This window comes from Liolophura sinensis, chromosome 6 (genome assembly GCF_032854445.1).
Source record: "Liolophura sinensis isolate JHLJ2023 chromosome 6, CUHK_Ljap_v2, whole genome shotgun sequence".
Lineage (NCBI taxonomy): Eukaryota > Metazoa > Mollusca > Polyplacophora > Chitonida > Chitonidae > Liolophura > Liolophura sinensis.
Window position 1 is genome coordinate 37555350 of NC_088300.1, and position 17900 is coordinate 37573249.

Below are 17900 nucleotides of genomic sequence, written 5' to 3' on the forward strand. Positions count from 1 at the left end.
TATGTAAACTTACACATCGGGAAGAGCCTCATTCAAAGGGGCCTCTGTGGCTCAGTTGGTTAGCGTGCTAGCGCAGCATATTGACCCAAGAGTCTCTCACCAATGTGGTCGCTGTGAGTTCAAGTCCAGCTCATGCTGGCTTCCTCTCCGGCCTTACGTGGGAAGGTCTGCCAGCAACCTGCGGATCGTCGTGGGCTTCCCCCGGGCTGTGCCCGGTTTCCACCCACCATAATGCTGGCTGTCGTCGTATAAGTGAAATGTTCTTGAGTACGGTGTTAACCACCAATCAAATAAATAAATAAAGAACCTCATTCATTTTTGGTGATTTTGACCAATTATTTAAAGGTCATTTGGGTCATAAAGGTAATATTTTTGTTACTTCTTGAACTCTTTGAGCAATTTTCATCAAACTTGTACCAGCTGTGCAGTGATATCCTGTAGAACAACCCTGTTTTGTTTTTCATTGTCTTTGCCCCATTACAAGGCCATTTTGCATTACTTCGTAAACACTTAAATCTCTTGAATACTTGTAGCCAGGTTTGCCACATGTATGCTACATGTATACATTTTATTGTATTATTTTAATATTATAATTATTTTATTATTAGGCCTATATTATTTTTTATATTATTGGGGTCAAGTTTATTGTTTTTCATTGACCTTGACTTATTTTTCAAGGTTGTTGAGTCAGTGGCTTCATTACCCTTTGAAGCACACCATCTTCTTGCATCACTTTTTGGCAGTTAACTCTTCACAGCTGTAATAGTTCATGCATTTAGCATCTTGTTGAATGCTTGATCAAGGCCTTTGAATAATATCAAGCATTTTGGTGAACATTCTCACCACTGTTTGGAATATTCATGTGGTATTTTTTCGATTTAACCATATCTGTGTGAAGTCACAGCCCTTCACTGTTCCTCTATGCCTTTATTTCTTCCTATAACAATCATCCATGGGGATTGATCAAATTTCCTGGTTGGTCTAGTTTTCCACTAGATGGTGTTTACTAACCATTTAAAGACTTTTTGCAGATATTGTTCTACATAAGCAAGTATCTCTAACAGGCAGTCGCTGTGAGTTTTAAAGTCCTGCTTATGCTGACTTCCTCTCCAGCCGTATGTGGGAAGATCTTCCAGCAACTTGCTGATGGTCGTGGGTTTACCCTGGGCACTGCCTGGTTTCCTCCCACCATAATGCTGGCCACTGTTGTATCATTGAAATATTCTTGAGTACGGCGTAAAACACCAATCAAATAAATAAATAAATAAATAAATAACAAGCAGATATTGTTGTAAATAAGCTAGTATCTCTAACAAGCAGATATTGTACTACATAAGCTTGTATCGCTGACATCAAGATATTGTATTATATAAGCTAGTGTCTCTAACAGACAGATATTATTCTATATAAGTTTGTATCTCTAACAGACAGGTATTGTACTATATAAGCTTGTATCTCTAACAGACAGATATTGTACTTTATAAGCTTGCATCTTTAACAGACAGATATTGTCCTTTATATGCTTGTATCTCTAACAGACAGATATTGTACTATATGAGCGGTATCTGTAATAGGCAGACATTGCACTGTATGAGCTTGTATCTCTAACAGGCAGATAGTGTAATATATAAGCTAGTATCTGTAATAGACAGATATTGTACTATGTAAGCTTTTATCTCTAACAGACAGATATTGTACTATATCAGCTAATATCTGTAAGGGGCAGATATTATACTATATACTATATATGCTTGTATCTCTAGCAGACAGAAATTGTCCTGTATAAACTAGTGTCTCTAGCAGACTGATATTGTTGTATATAAGCTTGTATTTCTAACAGACAGATATTGTCCTTTATATGCTTGTATCTCTAACAGACAGATATTGTACTATATGAGCAGTATCTGTAATAGGCAGACATTGTACTATATAAGCTATTGTCTCTAACAGGAAGATATTGTTCTATGTAAGTATCTCTAACAGGCAGATGTTGCTCTATATAAGTGTCTCAAGCATGCAAATATAGCTCTATATAAGTATCTCTAACTGCAGACATTGTTCAATGTCAGTGTCTCAAGCAGGCAAATATTGCTCTATATGAGTATCTCTAACTGCAGACATTGTTCAATATAAGTATCTCAAGCAGGCAAATATTGCTGTATATAAGTATCTCAATTAGGCAAATATTGCTCTTTATAAGTATCTCTAACTGCGGATGTTATTCAATATTAGTGTCTCAAGCAGGCAAATATTGCTCTATATGAGTATCTCTAACTGCAGATGTTATTCAACATAAGTATCTCAAGCAGGCAAATATTGCTCTAGATAAGTATCTCTAACTGTGGATGCTATTCAATATACATATCTCAAGCAGGCAAATATTACTGTATATAAGTATCTCTAATTGCAGAGGTTATTCAAAATATGTATCTCAAGCAGGCAAATATTGCTCTATATAAGTATCTCTAACTGCAGGTATTGTTCAATATAAGTATCTCAAGCAGGCAAATATTGCTCTATATGAGTATCTCTAACTGCAGACATTGTTCAATATAAGTATCTCAAGCAGGCAAATATTGCTCTATATGAGTATCTCTAACTGCAGATGTTATTCAATATAAGTATCTCATGCAGGCAAATATTGCTCTATGTAAGTATCTCTATTAACAGATGGCAGATGTTATTCAATATGGAAATAATCTCAGATTAAAGCCAGCAACAATTCACGTAGTGATATGTCTATTTTAAGCCACATGTAGCTGATTACATGTAGTCCCTTCCAAGGTTAAGTTAGCTGTTGCTGACAGAATGATTTTCAGAATAATTCACAGATTGGTCTGAGTGATCCGGTTTTCTTTGTGTAAACATTTGTATCAAGGTCACACAAATTAGAAACATAAACTATACATTTTCCTTATTTTATGAGCTTATCATTTTTAATAATAAGGAGTCATCTTAGAAAAGGTTTAATTTCTGAAGATTTATATGGGTTGCCTTTATATTCTGATGTTTTTTTTTTTTATATGCTTTATTAATCATTTAACTAAGTCAGTAAAGTTATTTTTATGAGTAAAAAAATACAGAAAAAAAAAACAGGCCTATTGTTGCATTTTGTTCTGACATTCTGGAGCTGGAGAGAAGTTAAGTTTTTAACTTGCGTTTAAAAGAAGCAATTATGTGTTGTACATGTAGTAAGAGTAAACATTGATATTGATCATATAAAATTCCCTTGTCACAAGTTCATGGAATTAAAACATGCTTTTGTGTGTCAGGCCGGTAGGTATATAGACTTATCACTGCAATGTTTCTTGAACAATTGAGTTTAACACTCAGGAATATCAACAAATTCACATCCAACTATATACCCATTGTAATAATGACATTGTTTTCTTTCTTTTTCAGCTACCTTAAATCTTGTTGATGCTGACAAATTTGGTAAGTAGATATTTGATAATTTACATGCGTATGTAGGTCTGTTTTCACAGGTGTTCAGGCAAGGGCAAAAAAATAGATCTGTTTATGGCTTGTGAGAGCTCTCCATGGGAATCATTTACAGGTAACTGAGCAGGCTTAGTTATCTCCCTTGGTCTGTAAACAACACTTAAGGCGTTTGGTGGACATTTGAAGGGTCCACGATGACATTAATTTAGAGCATCTGCTCGAAACTTGTTACTTGGTGGTTGTTGCTGCCCCGTTTTGCGCTCAACACTGAAACAGAGCAAGGAAACAGGGCTGGTTGGCCCGGTGTCAGTATAATGTGACTGGGTGTCATGTCTGGTGTCTTCAGCACAATACTTCTTGCCCAGTCAGAAGAAGACACAGTATATGTGCACACACCTAATGGCTCCTCGTCATCTTATGACAGAAAAATTGCATATGATGTTGATTCAAGTCTGAAGGTTTTTATGAAGTGCTTCATTTGATTTGCAGAAATTACATAATGTATTTTTAAACCTGTTTACAAGTTTTTGATCGCAATTTCAGCTTAATATCTCGGGGTAATTAAGACTTCCTTTCATGTTTATCATGATGTTACATTGCCCTACATACAAGGACAAGCTTTTATTTAACTTTATATTATTTGATACCTAAATATTCAGATCTTAATTGTATGCACGAAGTATTCATGAGGCTGTGTCATTATTAGTGTAAAACAGTAATAGGTACATTGATGTACATGGAATAAGGCCATGTTGGGGAGTTAGATGCAGATTCATATGATGTGCAGATTCAATGATGTACCACTCTTCAGCCTTTAGAAGCCAATACTTGTAAGTGTGCATGTTTTTATTCTTATTAAGTTGACCTTAAAAAAAATTGTTTGTTTCACAACATGTATCCTGATCCTGTCTGCGTAATTAGATTAGAATAGTTGGGATAATTTTCTGTTTTATTTTTGACTTTTTCAATAATATTTTTCACTTATAAATGAATTGAGCTGGAAAGGAGAAGTAAAGAGATTTTGGTGGAGAAAAGCTGGATAAAAACATTCAGTTTGGGCCTGTTATGGTAGGTAGGTATAGTGTAACTTGAAACAAACCTATTTTTACAGATGGCCTGAACCAGTGTTGGATTGTCATGGTAGATGTCATCTCCACTTAACGGTTATAGGTATATAAACAAGATCCATCAACCATGCATGGCTGACAGGCGTCAATCCTAGTGATTCTGTCTATGGGAAAACTTTATTGCGTATCAAAATATTTTGAAATAATGAGTAAGGAATGCTGAGAATTTCGCTTTATATAAGTGTCTATCATTCAGGTCGGAGGGATATGGTTAGTCATATACCCATTTATTAAACGCCTATATGCCCAGATTTATTTTTTTCTTAAGCATGTAAATATGAAAATATCCATCATAACTCCTTGCAACAAATAATACTCCTCAATCCACATTCAAGTTTAAGCAATTATAAATTTAAACAGATCACAATAAACATCATAGGGAGCCGGTCATGCCTGAGAGGATGCTTAATTGTCTTTCAATTCGGAGCTTTAGAATTTTATTGTTACAACATCATGGTGAGTTGTCATGACGTCCTTGGGCGAAACAGTTCAGTGTTACATGGGCAGGTATATACAGGTATTTGCCATAATCCATGGCTTTTATTTTCTGAAAGTCAGGAAATTCAAGTCGCGTTTTGTGGATAATTCTGATTTTTATAAATACTCGCTCCTGTTCAAATGCGATTGGTTTGCCTCACCCCGCCATAATGACATCATGTCACAAAGCGACATCGCCACGATGTTGTAACATCACTTCTGTGTTTTAACCAATCCTCCGTTATCCTGTGACACACAAGGTGATGGTTCAGTTCCGGCTGCTCTGAGTGTTTGCAGAGTCTTGATGACAAAAAAGCAATCAGCAATGCTCATGTGGATTTATATATATATATATATATATATATATATATATATATATATATATATATATATATATATATACATATGCATGTATCTTGTGGGTGTGGCATTAAGCCATAATCATTCATTTATACCTGCACGTGGAAAAGTTTGTCAGTAACTTGCCAAGGGCCTATGGTTTACTCCTGGAACTGGTTTCTTTCATCCATGAAATTGGCCAACACTGCATGTTGTTTAAGTGGTTGATTATGGCATTAAACAACACTTATAATGAATTAATAAAAAAAAATATGCGCCCTCTCTTTTGATCAGTAAAGTTAAGTTAGATGTATTAAGTCAAGGGCTTTAAGTATATCTGTCCAATGTTTGGTGATGCATTGATACCTGTTAACACTCGAAGCTGTATATAGGCACTGAGCTGGAATCTCCGATACAGCTAATTCCAGTCCCTTGCAATACAGCTAATTCTGCACAATGCTAACATTTTATGAGTACATCTACAGTTCATCATGCCAACTGATGTTTATAGTTAAAGTTAGAGGTCATGCAATGGTTTAATAACAATTTGAAATATTTGAGATTTTTGACTGTGGGCCAAGTTCAATTTGGAGTTCATGCATATTTTGTGTTGTAGTTTTCTGATTCATATCCAAGCTATAGCATTGATGGCTTCTACTCACTGAATGCACTCAATCAAATTTCCGCTGTGATCAGTCGACTGTCTATGAAGTATCATTGCCTTCAAGCTTCACTTAGTTTTTTTAGTGGCCTATTGAATTTGACATGTTTATACGTAGTTTGCCCAAGGCAGTTTAAAGCATTAAGTGAGTGTTTTCACTGGCCGTCTGCTAATCATAGGTGAGGCTGAGGATGGAGGATGGGAGTCAAGGTAGGCTAGGACATGACACACCTGGCTAATTAACAGCTGGTCACACACTTTGATCTGCAGAGGTAACAGCCAAGCAGGTCACATCAACATCAGTTGTTAGTCCCGCTTGTACACTGATTGACATGATAAAACTTTATCTCTTATAAAAATGACTGACTAAAAAAGCCCATTAAAAATAATATGCTGTACCTCATAATAATTTCTTCCCCACTGCATGGCACAAATATGGTTTGTAAGCTGCTACTATTGCATTGTGTTCAGTGCATTTCTTGTAATTTCTTGTCTTGTTACATTTAAAAATATGTAGCATTGTATTTCAGACTGCATTAGGTCAGTCTGACAAGGGAATTGACCACCTGACCGAGGTCATATGACAACTGTCACCAGGATTCTTCAAACAGCTTCATTGACAGTATTCACTTAGTGGTCACTCATGGTCATCTGGGACATTATTGACCAGTGCATATGTGCTCCAACTTTTAGATACCCCCCCCCCTCTAAAAAACAAAACAAACCAAAACACAAAAAACAGTTGAGTTGTTGTAAAAATAAATTTTCTTTCTTACACCATCTTCTATTTATTAATGGCTATAGGTTAATCTTGTGACATGCAAATTTTAATTATGTTGCGTTTTCAAAAATGTCTGTCCATCTGTGGGCACGCTTTTATTTTGGCATCTAAAAGTTAACGGCAACTTTTAGTTGGTCAAATTTGTTTATCTTTATAGTGTTATATAGTGGGGGAAATGAACAGAGCTTACATTTAGGTACTTCTGCCATTGCCATGCATTATAATTAAGTCCCAAGTTGCAGGGTGGGGAGAGAAGGTGGGGAGGGGGAGGGGGAATTGGGAGAGAAGGTGAAGGGGTTCAGGGTGGGGGTGGGGACAGAAGGTGGTGAGAGGGAGGGGGGAATTGGGAGAGAAGGTGGGGAAGGGGTTCAGGGTGAGGGTGGGGAGAGAAGGTGGTGAGGGGGAGGGGGGAATTGGGAGAGAAGGTGGAGAAGGGGTTTGGGGTGGGGGTGGGGGTGGGGAGAGAAGGTGGTGAGGGGGAGGAGGGAATTGGGAGAGAAGGTGGAGATGGGGTTTGGGGTGGGGGTGGGGAGAGAAGGTGGGGAGGGGGGAATTGGGAGAGAAGGTGGAGATGGGGTTCGGATGGGGGTGGGGAGAGAAGATGGGGAAAGAGGAAGGGTTGTTACAATCAATTTTTAAAAGTGGGTCTATTTGGACTATGTACACTGTAACTCATAATTGAAGGAATTCAGATGAAAGCAGCTGATGTGACTTCGCACACATGAGCATACCAGTCTTTGAGGGAGGTGTCTGTGGGAAGTTGAGATTAAACATGAATGAATTTGCCAGCTGTCCTTCGTGCTGGGTTACCTGTTAACTGACAAGTTTCGTGACATTCTGTGAAAAATGGATGAGTTAATCCAGTAGCTTAAGTTTTGTTTTGCTGGTGTTAATTACAGGCCAGACACAGATTAATTTTACATAGCTGTATTGGTCCATTACTTAGGGGTTTACCTGTAGTGAGTGGTTAGCCAGAAGTCAGGGGCACTTGGTCAGCTACTCACACGTGATCAAGACATTTAACCCCCACAGGGTTAAGACATTATATACAAATGAGATTTGTTCATATCATAGAATACTCTTGTCAGTCTGCCCATCTGCTTCTTCATGAACTGTTACTTTTTCATTACCGCAAAAATTTATATCACCAGAGCTGAAACTTGTGAAAAAGGATTGCTTCAGATTTTCCCTACCATTTTTTGTGATGTACTGTTTTTTTTTACAAGGATACTGTATTTGAAGAAGGACCCCACTTAAATAAAAGTTTGAAATTCTAAGAACAATCCTGTAAATATCAAAAAAAAAAATGTTTGTCCTTCTCTGGCTGACTCATTTTGTTTCCAGTCTGCTCAAATCCACCTCATTCATGATGTTAACAGGACGATTGTCCTGTATATGGTGTAGAGAAATGGTCAGCCATACCTCTTACTGTCAGTTTGCTTAATTTATTTATTTATTTATCTGATTGTTGGTGAATGTCATACACAAATTTTTTTTTGACTTATATAATGGTGGTCAGTTTTTTGGGTAAAAAAAGCAAACTGGAGTACCCGGGATAAATTACTGACCTCTAGCAAGTTACTAACAAACTTTTCTATGTGATGTAGAGATATGCACTCCTTATTGGTCAAGACAAGTGATCTTAAACAAATGTTCTTAAACAAATGTTGGTGCACGAACTGTCACACAGTTTTGAAGAGTTTTAATTTTAATATTTGCCTCATGGATGTATCTATCAAGACCCAGTGATGTGCTTTATTCTCTTGGGAATTATGCGCATTAAAGTGCTGCTCAGGGTCCAGTTTCAGGAAGTTTTCTTAACGTTATGAGCTTGCAACTACCATGACAATGTAATGCCTACAGCACTGGTTGCCGCGGTAGTTAAGTGAAGAGTTCTTCATGAAACCGGGCCCAGGTATTTTTTCAAAACAAAATCAAAAAATCTTTGATCAGGCCTATGTATTCAGTTCACATTTTTGTCGTTTTCTGTTGTGAGGTTAAGTTGAAAACAAAATACAGAACTGTGAGAAATAAGATTTGGATATGTTGTATGAATGCATCTGATCCAGAAATGTTTAAAAGAAAAGACATCACTAGACCAAATTCATATATATGTGTGGGTAAAGAGTCACATTTAAAGTTCAAAAGCCAGCACTTTTAATTTTTGTGATGTAGGATAGCTGAAGTATCGCAGCTCAAAGTAAGCAAAATTGGCCACGCTGGGGAAATCAAAGAGGCTGCCATGCTCTCAGTTTTAACCAGTAAAGTGGGAGATATTTTTACAACATGAAATTAGGCATCTGTTCCACTGTGACATCACCTAACCCCAGTTCACCATTTTACCATGGAGAAGTATTGTTAAATCAGCTGTTTTTCTTTTGACTACGAGACAATTGTGATATACTTTAAAGCCATTTTCAATGAGAAAGTGGTTATTGAATGCGTCTGGTGTTATTCCCCAAGACCTCAGACCAGGAGGCCGCAATGCATGGCACAATGTGTGGCCTTCGGTTGTATAATAAGGGGGACCGTACTCTGCACAACAAGGGAGAAATCAAAAAGTTCCGAAAATGTTCCTTTAATACTGAATTTACTCTAATAGCGTAGGATACAGATGATGTGACATCGTGTGTCCAGTTTCTCTAAAATGGCGATTTATAGAGTTACCTAGCATATGATAGAAAATATGCCTATGCCCATTCAGGCCTGTATGGACCCAAAACATTGGTTTTATTTTTGTCTTTTCTTTTAAATTTGCAGATAGGAAGCAGACTAAATTTGGGAGTAAGGTCCAAGAAAATGTTTATTGTCTTAACAGCCTTAAGACTATCTGTTACAAGGACTATCACAATAACCTGAAGGATTCCTCTCTGAGGCTCATTGACCTCAAAATATGTTTCACTGTGTATATGAACAAATTGTCCTGAAAAACACAGTATGTTCCTTGTTCTCCGTGATAGGCCTTAAATACATGAATATGTCCCAATTACATGTAAGTCACCTGACCAGATCTTAGGGGTATTTTCAAACTATATTACAGTCAAACTATATTCATTATCAGTAAACGTATGATGAAAGTTGATAGTTGGGCGATAGTCTGCACAATGCCGTGAAAGCCAGCATACATTAGAAAATATTACGTGATTTATGTAATAATCTTAAAATTGACTTTTCTAAACATCAAAATAATTGCCACTTCTGAGTGTGACGTAGCAGACTGTCAGTGTTATCAGGTACAAAGTCCTTTAAATTTGTCCATGAGGGTATTGATATTATGTAAATGCATTGCATTCAACTGAATTCAGCGCTGATTCAGAATTCCATTCTGGCTGCGTAGTAATTTTCGAATCATTATATGTACAAGTGCCTGCTCATACAAGAATATATGAGTGTAGCGCATGTATTATGTTGTAATTGCCCGACTGCCCTTCCTTTCCTACGAGACATTGTATAAGCGATTCTGTGTGTCGAACACTTGACAGTTTTCTATATAGTCATTAAAAGTTGTGCCAGGTTCACCTCTTAACACTGCTTGTTATGTCAAGGTATATGGCCTAATTAATGTGCAGCAAATAATCAAATCCTAATCAACAATTTGAAGAGTAATTACCCATGTGAATTATTTAAGTGAAGTTTCATGCTTTATCACAAAGTGGCCTCTCCTAGTGTCTAAAATCAATTGAAATGATCAAGATTCGTATTATTAATGTTTTAATTAAAACGCGATCAATACGTTCACAGTGGCTACATTCAGATACTATGAAGTTTAAGCTCTATTTTTTCATAAAAAAAAATGTTCGATGAATGTTACATGAATAGATAGGTACGACGTTCTATTTTGATGTGTGGACAGGTGTTGTATAATTTATTTAAATTAAATCTGATTAAGAGCAGGTTTGCAAAGTTGGACTATAAACTGCATGACTATGGATTATTTCCTTTCAAAGTGAATTCGCTACAATTATCTGATTTACCAGCTACTTGTCTGTCTCTCACATTTAGTAGTCAGTCATTATATTATCTTTTAATTAGTTTCACTACAGGTGTCTTTGATCTTATTTTCTTTGAATTTATATCTGCATGCTTCAGGGTCATTACTGATGATTTTGTTTAAATATGACATCACAAGACCGCTTTGGGTCTCCACCTTCAATCAGCTGACACTTCCTTATTTATGATTTGTCTGTATACTTACATGTATTATCAAGTGGCCTTGCCTCTGCACATGCTGAATTTTTAAGGGGATGACAAGGCAATGTTTGTTTGTTCTAGATAAGTATGTAAGCTTTTTTTTGTGTTGGTGGGGGTGGTGGTGGGGGGGGGGGGGGGGTACCCTCATACCCTTATGTATTCTTGACTATCATCTAAAACACAAATAAAGTAACAAGGGGCTTCATTCATCAATTTTGCGGATGGCACTTGCCCCCACTGCAGAAATTATGTTATTTATTTATTTATTTGATTGGTGTTTTACACCGGCAGAAAGTATGGAAGTGTGTCCTGTATGGATTTCTTGCTGATTACTTTAAGTATGTTGTACTTTCACATGGCCTGTCAGCAACCTGCGGATGGTCGTGGGTTTCTCCCGGGCTATGCCAGTTTCCACCCACCATAATGCTGGCCGCCGTCGTATAAGTGAAATATTCTTGAGTACGGCGTTGTAAGTTTTGTACAATATATATATATATATATATATATATATATATATATTATACATATAAACTCGATGAATATGATGAATTTACTAAGTATACCAGTATTTTATTATTTCATTTATACCATAACAACATTTTTCGGCTCTCCTATACAGAGTACAGTATAAGCATGCAAGCTCCATGGATATGGTGAAAGCAAGTACAAAGTCAATATCATTTTGAACATTTGATGTTTTATTTATTTCATCACAATAACAACATATTCTGACTCTCCTATACACGGTACAGTGGGAACTCGCATCATATCCGGAGCATTAGCATCGGCAACTTACAGAGCAGATGATAGGGATATTTCTCGCAGTAGGAATCTTATCTTTGAAGAAGGAATTTCTAACATTCAGAGAAGGGGATTTTAATAACTTTGAACCCAATTTTAATACTGGCCCATTTTTTGGTGGTTGGTCAGTGTAAAGGTAAATGTTACTGAGGTCAGATTTTTGCATACACAGAATGCACACAACAACAAGGGGGATGTCCCATCACTGATCACAGTAGGAGTGGTATCAAATAATTACAAAATGCACGACTTCGTCATTAATATATATATGTACATGTAAATGATGATACAAGAGGGATAATCCTTCCTTGATGCAATTGAACTTTTTACGGTGTATTATTCAGGGTTACAGCAAATGTTGTGGATAAAATGTTGAAACGTATTTTATGCACTGCGCTTTCAAGTGTTCCCTACAGGCAAGCTTTACATTGTGTAGTTAACAGAGGAGGTGTAGGCTGTCTGAACATTTTGATTTATTTGACCAAAACTCTTTTTTTTTTTAGCAAGCTAATATCTGATTGGAAAGTGCATATTGGGTCACATGACATACCATGGATAGACATAGCATGATTTATGCAGGCATCCAGCTTATAGAAGAAATGTGCAGAGTTTAATTAAGGTGGATAGGCTTACACCATTAATGACCTGAAAGCAATGTGATTTTCCTGAAAACCTTTGTGTCACTAGTAGTATATTTGGGATTTTTCTTTAGTTGGGTGATAATGGCATTGTTGTTCTTTATCCAGCTGCCTAAAGCATTGATTTGTGACAGTTATCCGTGACCATGGGATTGTGTCAGGCAGAACTTATCCATGACATACTGTCTGCATGGAAAAACCAATACACATGTGACACTAGCAGAAGTTTTTAGTAACATGATGGGAATATTTTCCCGGGGAACTTTTTTTTTCCCTAATTGGTCTAGAGCAAGTTTTATTGTGTTTTAAACAGGGCAGGGCATAATTTCTAATTTGCTGCTCATTAAAGTGACATAATTCGGTATTATCTGAATTATACTCAACAATGGCAGAGAATTATGTAAGTAATAAACTTAATATGAGTCATTGTATTAGGTCTTTTTCTGGTTTTATCTATGGAAGCAATGGCATTCAATGCATTTTTTTTTACACGTCCTGGATTGACTCCTGTTGTGTAGGACAATTCTATTCATCCTTTATGAGATATGTCTAATAATCATGCAGTGTGGGCTTCACATAAAAAACAAAATTATGAATTCAGTAAGAGAAACTTGTCACCTGGCACAGTACCATGGATATCTTGTATTCTGATGCTTAATGAAAATGCATATTTATCAATTTCAGGGTCACACATACATAACCTTTTGTGTACCAGTGTGATTCCAGGGTCACACATATATAACCTTTTGTGTGCCAGTATGATTTCAGGGTCACACATGCATAACCTTTTGTGTACCAGTATGGTTTCAGGGTAACACATACATAACCTTTTGTGTACCAGTGTGGTTTCAGGGTTACACATACATAACCTTTTTATGTACCAGTATGGTTTCAGGGTTACACATACATAACCTTTTGTGTACCAGTATGGTTTCAGGGTTACACATACATAACCTTTTGTGTACCAGTATAATACAGTTATTAACTAGAATTCAACATCTGGACAACAAGAATAGCAAAAAGGTCCAGTATCTTATTAGGAAACTGTAGATACACTGTCTGCAGCTATTTAATGAGTATACATGATAACTATGCATACATGTACAAGAGTACATTCATTTTCAGTAGTTTTCAGAAAGTTTAAGGACATGTGTGCAAAATTCCATTGTTTAGGATCACTACATGTATATACATGGAGATAAATCTTAAATACAAACAGTGATAAAACTAGTTGATTTATATTATGCAGATTTACTGGTGATTATGCTTGCCTGGCAGCTACTTATAGTATATATTCAGATTTACTGGTGATTATGCTTGCCTGGCAGCTGCATATAGTATATATTCAGATTTACTGGTGATTATGCTTGCATGGCAGCTACTTATAGCATATATTCAGATTTACTGGTGATTATGCTTGCCTGGCAGCTGCATATAGTATATATTCAGATTTACTGGTGATTATGCTTGCGTGGCAGCTACATATAGTATATATTCAGATTTACTGGTGATTATGCTTGCCTGGCAGCTGCATATAGTATATATTCAGATTTACTGGTGATTATGCTTGCGTGGCAGCTACATATAGTATATATTCAGATTTACTGGTGATTATGCTTGCCTGGCAGCTACTTATAGTGTGTAATCCGATTTATACAAGTATTTATTTATTTATTTATTTGATTAATGTTGTAAGCCATTTTCAAGAATATTTCACTTATACTACGGCAGCCAGCATTATCATGGGAGGAAACTGGGCCCAGGCAAACCCATGGGTATCCACATGCTGCTGGCAGACCTATCCATGTACAGCCAGAGGGCAAGCCAGCACGAGTTGGACTTGAACTCCCAGCGACCGCATTGGTGAGAGGTTCCTGGATTATTGCACTGGGCTCATTGATTTATATGAGTATGTTGTCGTTGTCATAAGGTTAAAAACTTGTTAAGCATGACATATGACCTTAAGCATACATATATATACATATATACAAGTAAGCTGAAGGACAATTGTTATTTCATGTTAAGTCACTAAGCTTAACCAAGAGAAGATTTCTGTCCTTTACAAACAATACTTGGTTTGAATAGGACTGTGGATGGCGCATTTATGAGTTAAAGGGAAATTATACCAATACGTCCTCAACTGATATCCACTTTGCATAAATACCCAAATAAAACTGATTGCAGTTGTATAAGTGAAGGTGAAAGCGCAGGATGGTCCAGTTGTATGTTCTAGGATGGTCCAGTTGTACATGTCTGTGGCAGGATGGTCCAGTTGTCTGTGTGGCAGGATGGTCCGGTTGTCTGTGTGGCAGGATGGTCCAGTTGTCTGTGTTAGGATGGTCTGTTTGTATGTGGGGCAAGATGGTCCAGTTGTATGTGACAAGATGGTCTAGTTGTACATGTCTGTGGCAGGATAGTCCAATTGTACATGTCTGTGGCAGGATGGTCCAGTTGTCTGTGTGGCAGGATGGTCCAGTTGTATGTGGCAGGATGGTGTAGTTGTATGTGCCAAGATGGTCCAGTTGTCTGTGTTAGGATGGTCTAGTGGTTTCTAGTAGGATCTTCCAGTTGTTGTAACAGGATTGCCCACCCCTATGCTGCAGGATGACCCAGTTGTTTGAGACAGGAAGTTTCAGTTGTTTGTAACAGGATTGCCCATCTCTATGCTGCAGGATGACCCAGTTATTTGAGACAGGAAGGTTCAGTTGTTTGTAACCGGATCGTCCAGTTGTTTGTGACAGGATGACCCAGTTGTTTGTGACAGGAAGGTCCAGTTGTATGTTGCAGAATGATCTAGTTGTTGGTGACCCAGCAACTGTATGGTGGACCTGTTTATAGATCGCCACTGGTTCACTGCCAGTTCTTACTTCATGAAATGCGTCAGACAATTAGCAATTAGCGTACCATTCCCTATTTGACACTTACAACGTCCGGTATCAGTATGAACTTTACATACATTGATTTTATTTTATTTGCCATAAAATAAATGTTATGTTTTTGCTGTCGAGTCTAGAGCAAGAAGTTGGTTCATAATTTGTGCACTTTTCTGTCATATATGGATGAAAGCATTAAATTGTGGCAGCAATCCGCATGTGGATCTTTTGAAGTAAACTGCAGAGATATAGGAGAGAAATGCCTTTATTGTGCCTTTCTCTATAGTGATTGAGGGAATTTGTACATTTTACTTGGGCAGAGGTGAGTACTCATTTTGCTTGGGTGGAGGTGAGTAATCATTTTTCTTGGGCAGAGGTGAGTACGCAGAGGTGAGTACTCATTTTTCTTGGGCAGAGGTGAGTACTCATTTTTCTTGGGCAGAGGTGATTACTCATTTTTCTTGGGCAGAGGTGAGTACTCATTTTTCTTGGGCAGAGGTGAGTACTCATGTTACTTGGGCAGAGGTCAGTACTCATTTTGCTTGGGTGGAGGTGAGTACTCATTTTTCTTGGGCAGAGGTGAGTACTCATTTTTCTTGGGCAGAGGTGAGTGATCGTTTCACTTGGGCGGAGTTTTGTACTCACCTTTTATATTTGTTGCTATTATACATTAGATTTTAACATGAACTGTCATGGAACCTATTCTTTCCTGGCTTGGTAATCAGCATACCAAGGAATAGGCCAAGTACTGGTTGGTTCATGCAAAGTTACATGCACAATACAGTATACTCCAACATCAGGATTGGTCAGTCTTCAGCATGGAATTACAGTGAGGCATCACTATAAATGTCAGCAGTGTTGCAGGATGGTCCAGTTGTACATGTCTGTGGCAGGATGGTCCAGTTGTCTGCGTGGCAGGATGGTCCAGTTGTCTGTGACAAGATGGTCTAGTTATATGTTGCAGGATGGTCCAGTTGTACATGTCTGTGGCAGGATGGTCCAGTTGTATGTGGCAGGATGGTCTAGTTGTATGTGCCAAGATGGTCCAGTTGTCTGTGTTAGGATGGTCTAGTTGTTTCAAGAAGACAGCTTCATGAAGTCAGCCAAATATTGTAGACATTAGTGCAACACTTTAGGCTTTTACCTTTTCAGTTACAAATAACAATTCATATTTACAGACTTTTCTTTCACTTTAAGTAATATTGCTCACAAAATTAAAGACAAAATTGTCAATTCCCCAATGTGAAATCTAAAAACAGGTAAAAAATAGGTTTTTGTTTTCTTTTACTTTAAATAAGTTATATTGCTCACAGAAAAGACAAAAATTTCAATTCACCAATGTAAACAAAAACATATATGTACATGTATGAATTCATTTCAATGAATTGAGTTTGTAATTTGTCAAGAATTCAAACATTTTACTGCCTTTTATTCAGAGTAGAAAACAAACCAGTAGGTAAATATGCTTTTTTTCATTGTAAGAAGGTACACCAGTGCCAGTAGGCAAGACAGTGGCAGGGGGCTAAAATAAAAGGCTACATATTTCTTGGCTTACTAAAACCAGAAAGTCAAACTGTTAAAAGGAAATAGATTATGAAATTTTTTCGTTTAAATTTCATTATAAAATGGTACACCAGTGCCAGTAGCCAAGGCATTGGCAGATGGCTAAAATAACAGCTACATCTTTCTTGGCTTACTAAAACCAGAAAGTCAAACTGTTAAAAGGAAATAGATTATGACATTTTTTCGTTTAAATTTCATTGTAAAACGGTACACCAGTGCCAGTAGGCAAGACATTGGCAGATGGCTAAAATAACAGCTTCTGGCTTACTAAGACCAGAAAGTCAAACTGATAAAAGTAGATAGATTATGAAAATTGTTCATTTAAATTTTATTGTAAAACGGTACACCAGTGCCAGTAGGCAAGACATTGGCAGATGGCTAAAATAACAGCTACATTTTTCTTGGCTTACTAAAACCATAAAGTCAAACTGTTAAAAGGAAATAGATCATGTAACTTTTTATTCGTGTTCAGCTTGGAGATGATTAGAGCGAAAGGAATGAAGTCAGAGTTGGGGATGAATACTTTATAGGTGTTGTCTGAGGTTACCTGAATAGTGGTGTTGAAGGATCTATACACAGACCCCCTGGAGACAACACTGACTGTGAGCATTTGTCCGCTGAGTTGAGGTTTAATCTTGCACGCATCTGAGGCATGCTTGAGAAATGGTATGGGAGAGTTCTTGTCTAACCCTTTGACTGGATAGAGGCGGCCAGAGTTCAACTGTGTATATGTGTACCTCACACATCTGCTGTTTTTGTTTTTACAATTAATCTTCAATCTGATCACAATGCTGGGTGTATTTAGTGTAACTGTCACAATACTGTATGATTGTGGAGCATTCCAGACTTGACTCTTGATGTAGGCCAACATGTGCTCCACCAAGTACAGCTGGTGAGTTTTACATTGCGGAATTAGGAAATCATTTGGACCATTTGTGCTCCCTTACCTTGTGTCTGCTTGTAACTGTTTGACCCCAGGGGGACATAATTTTAGTGCTAACTCACTGG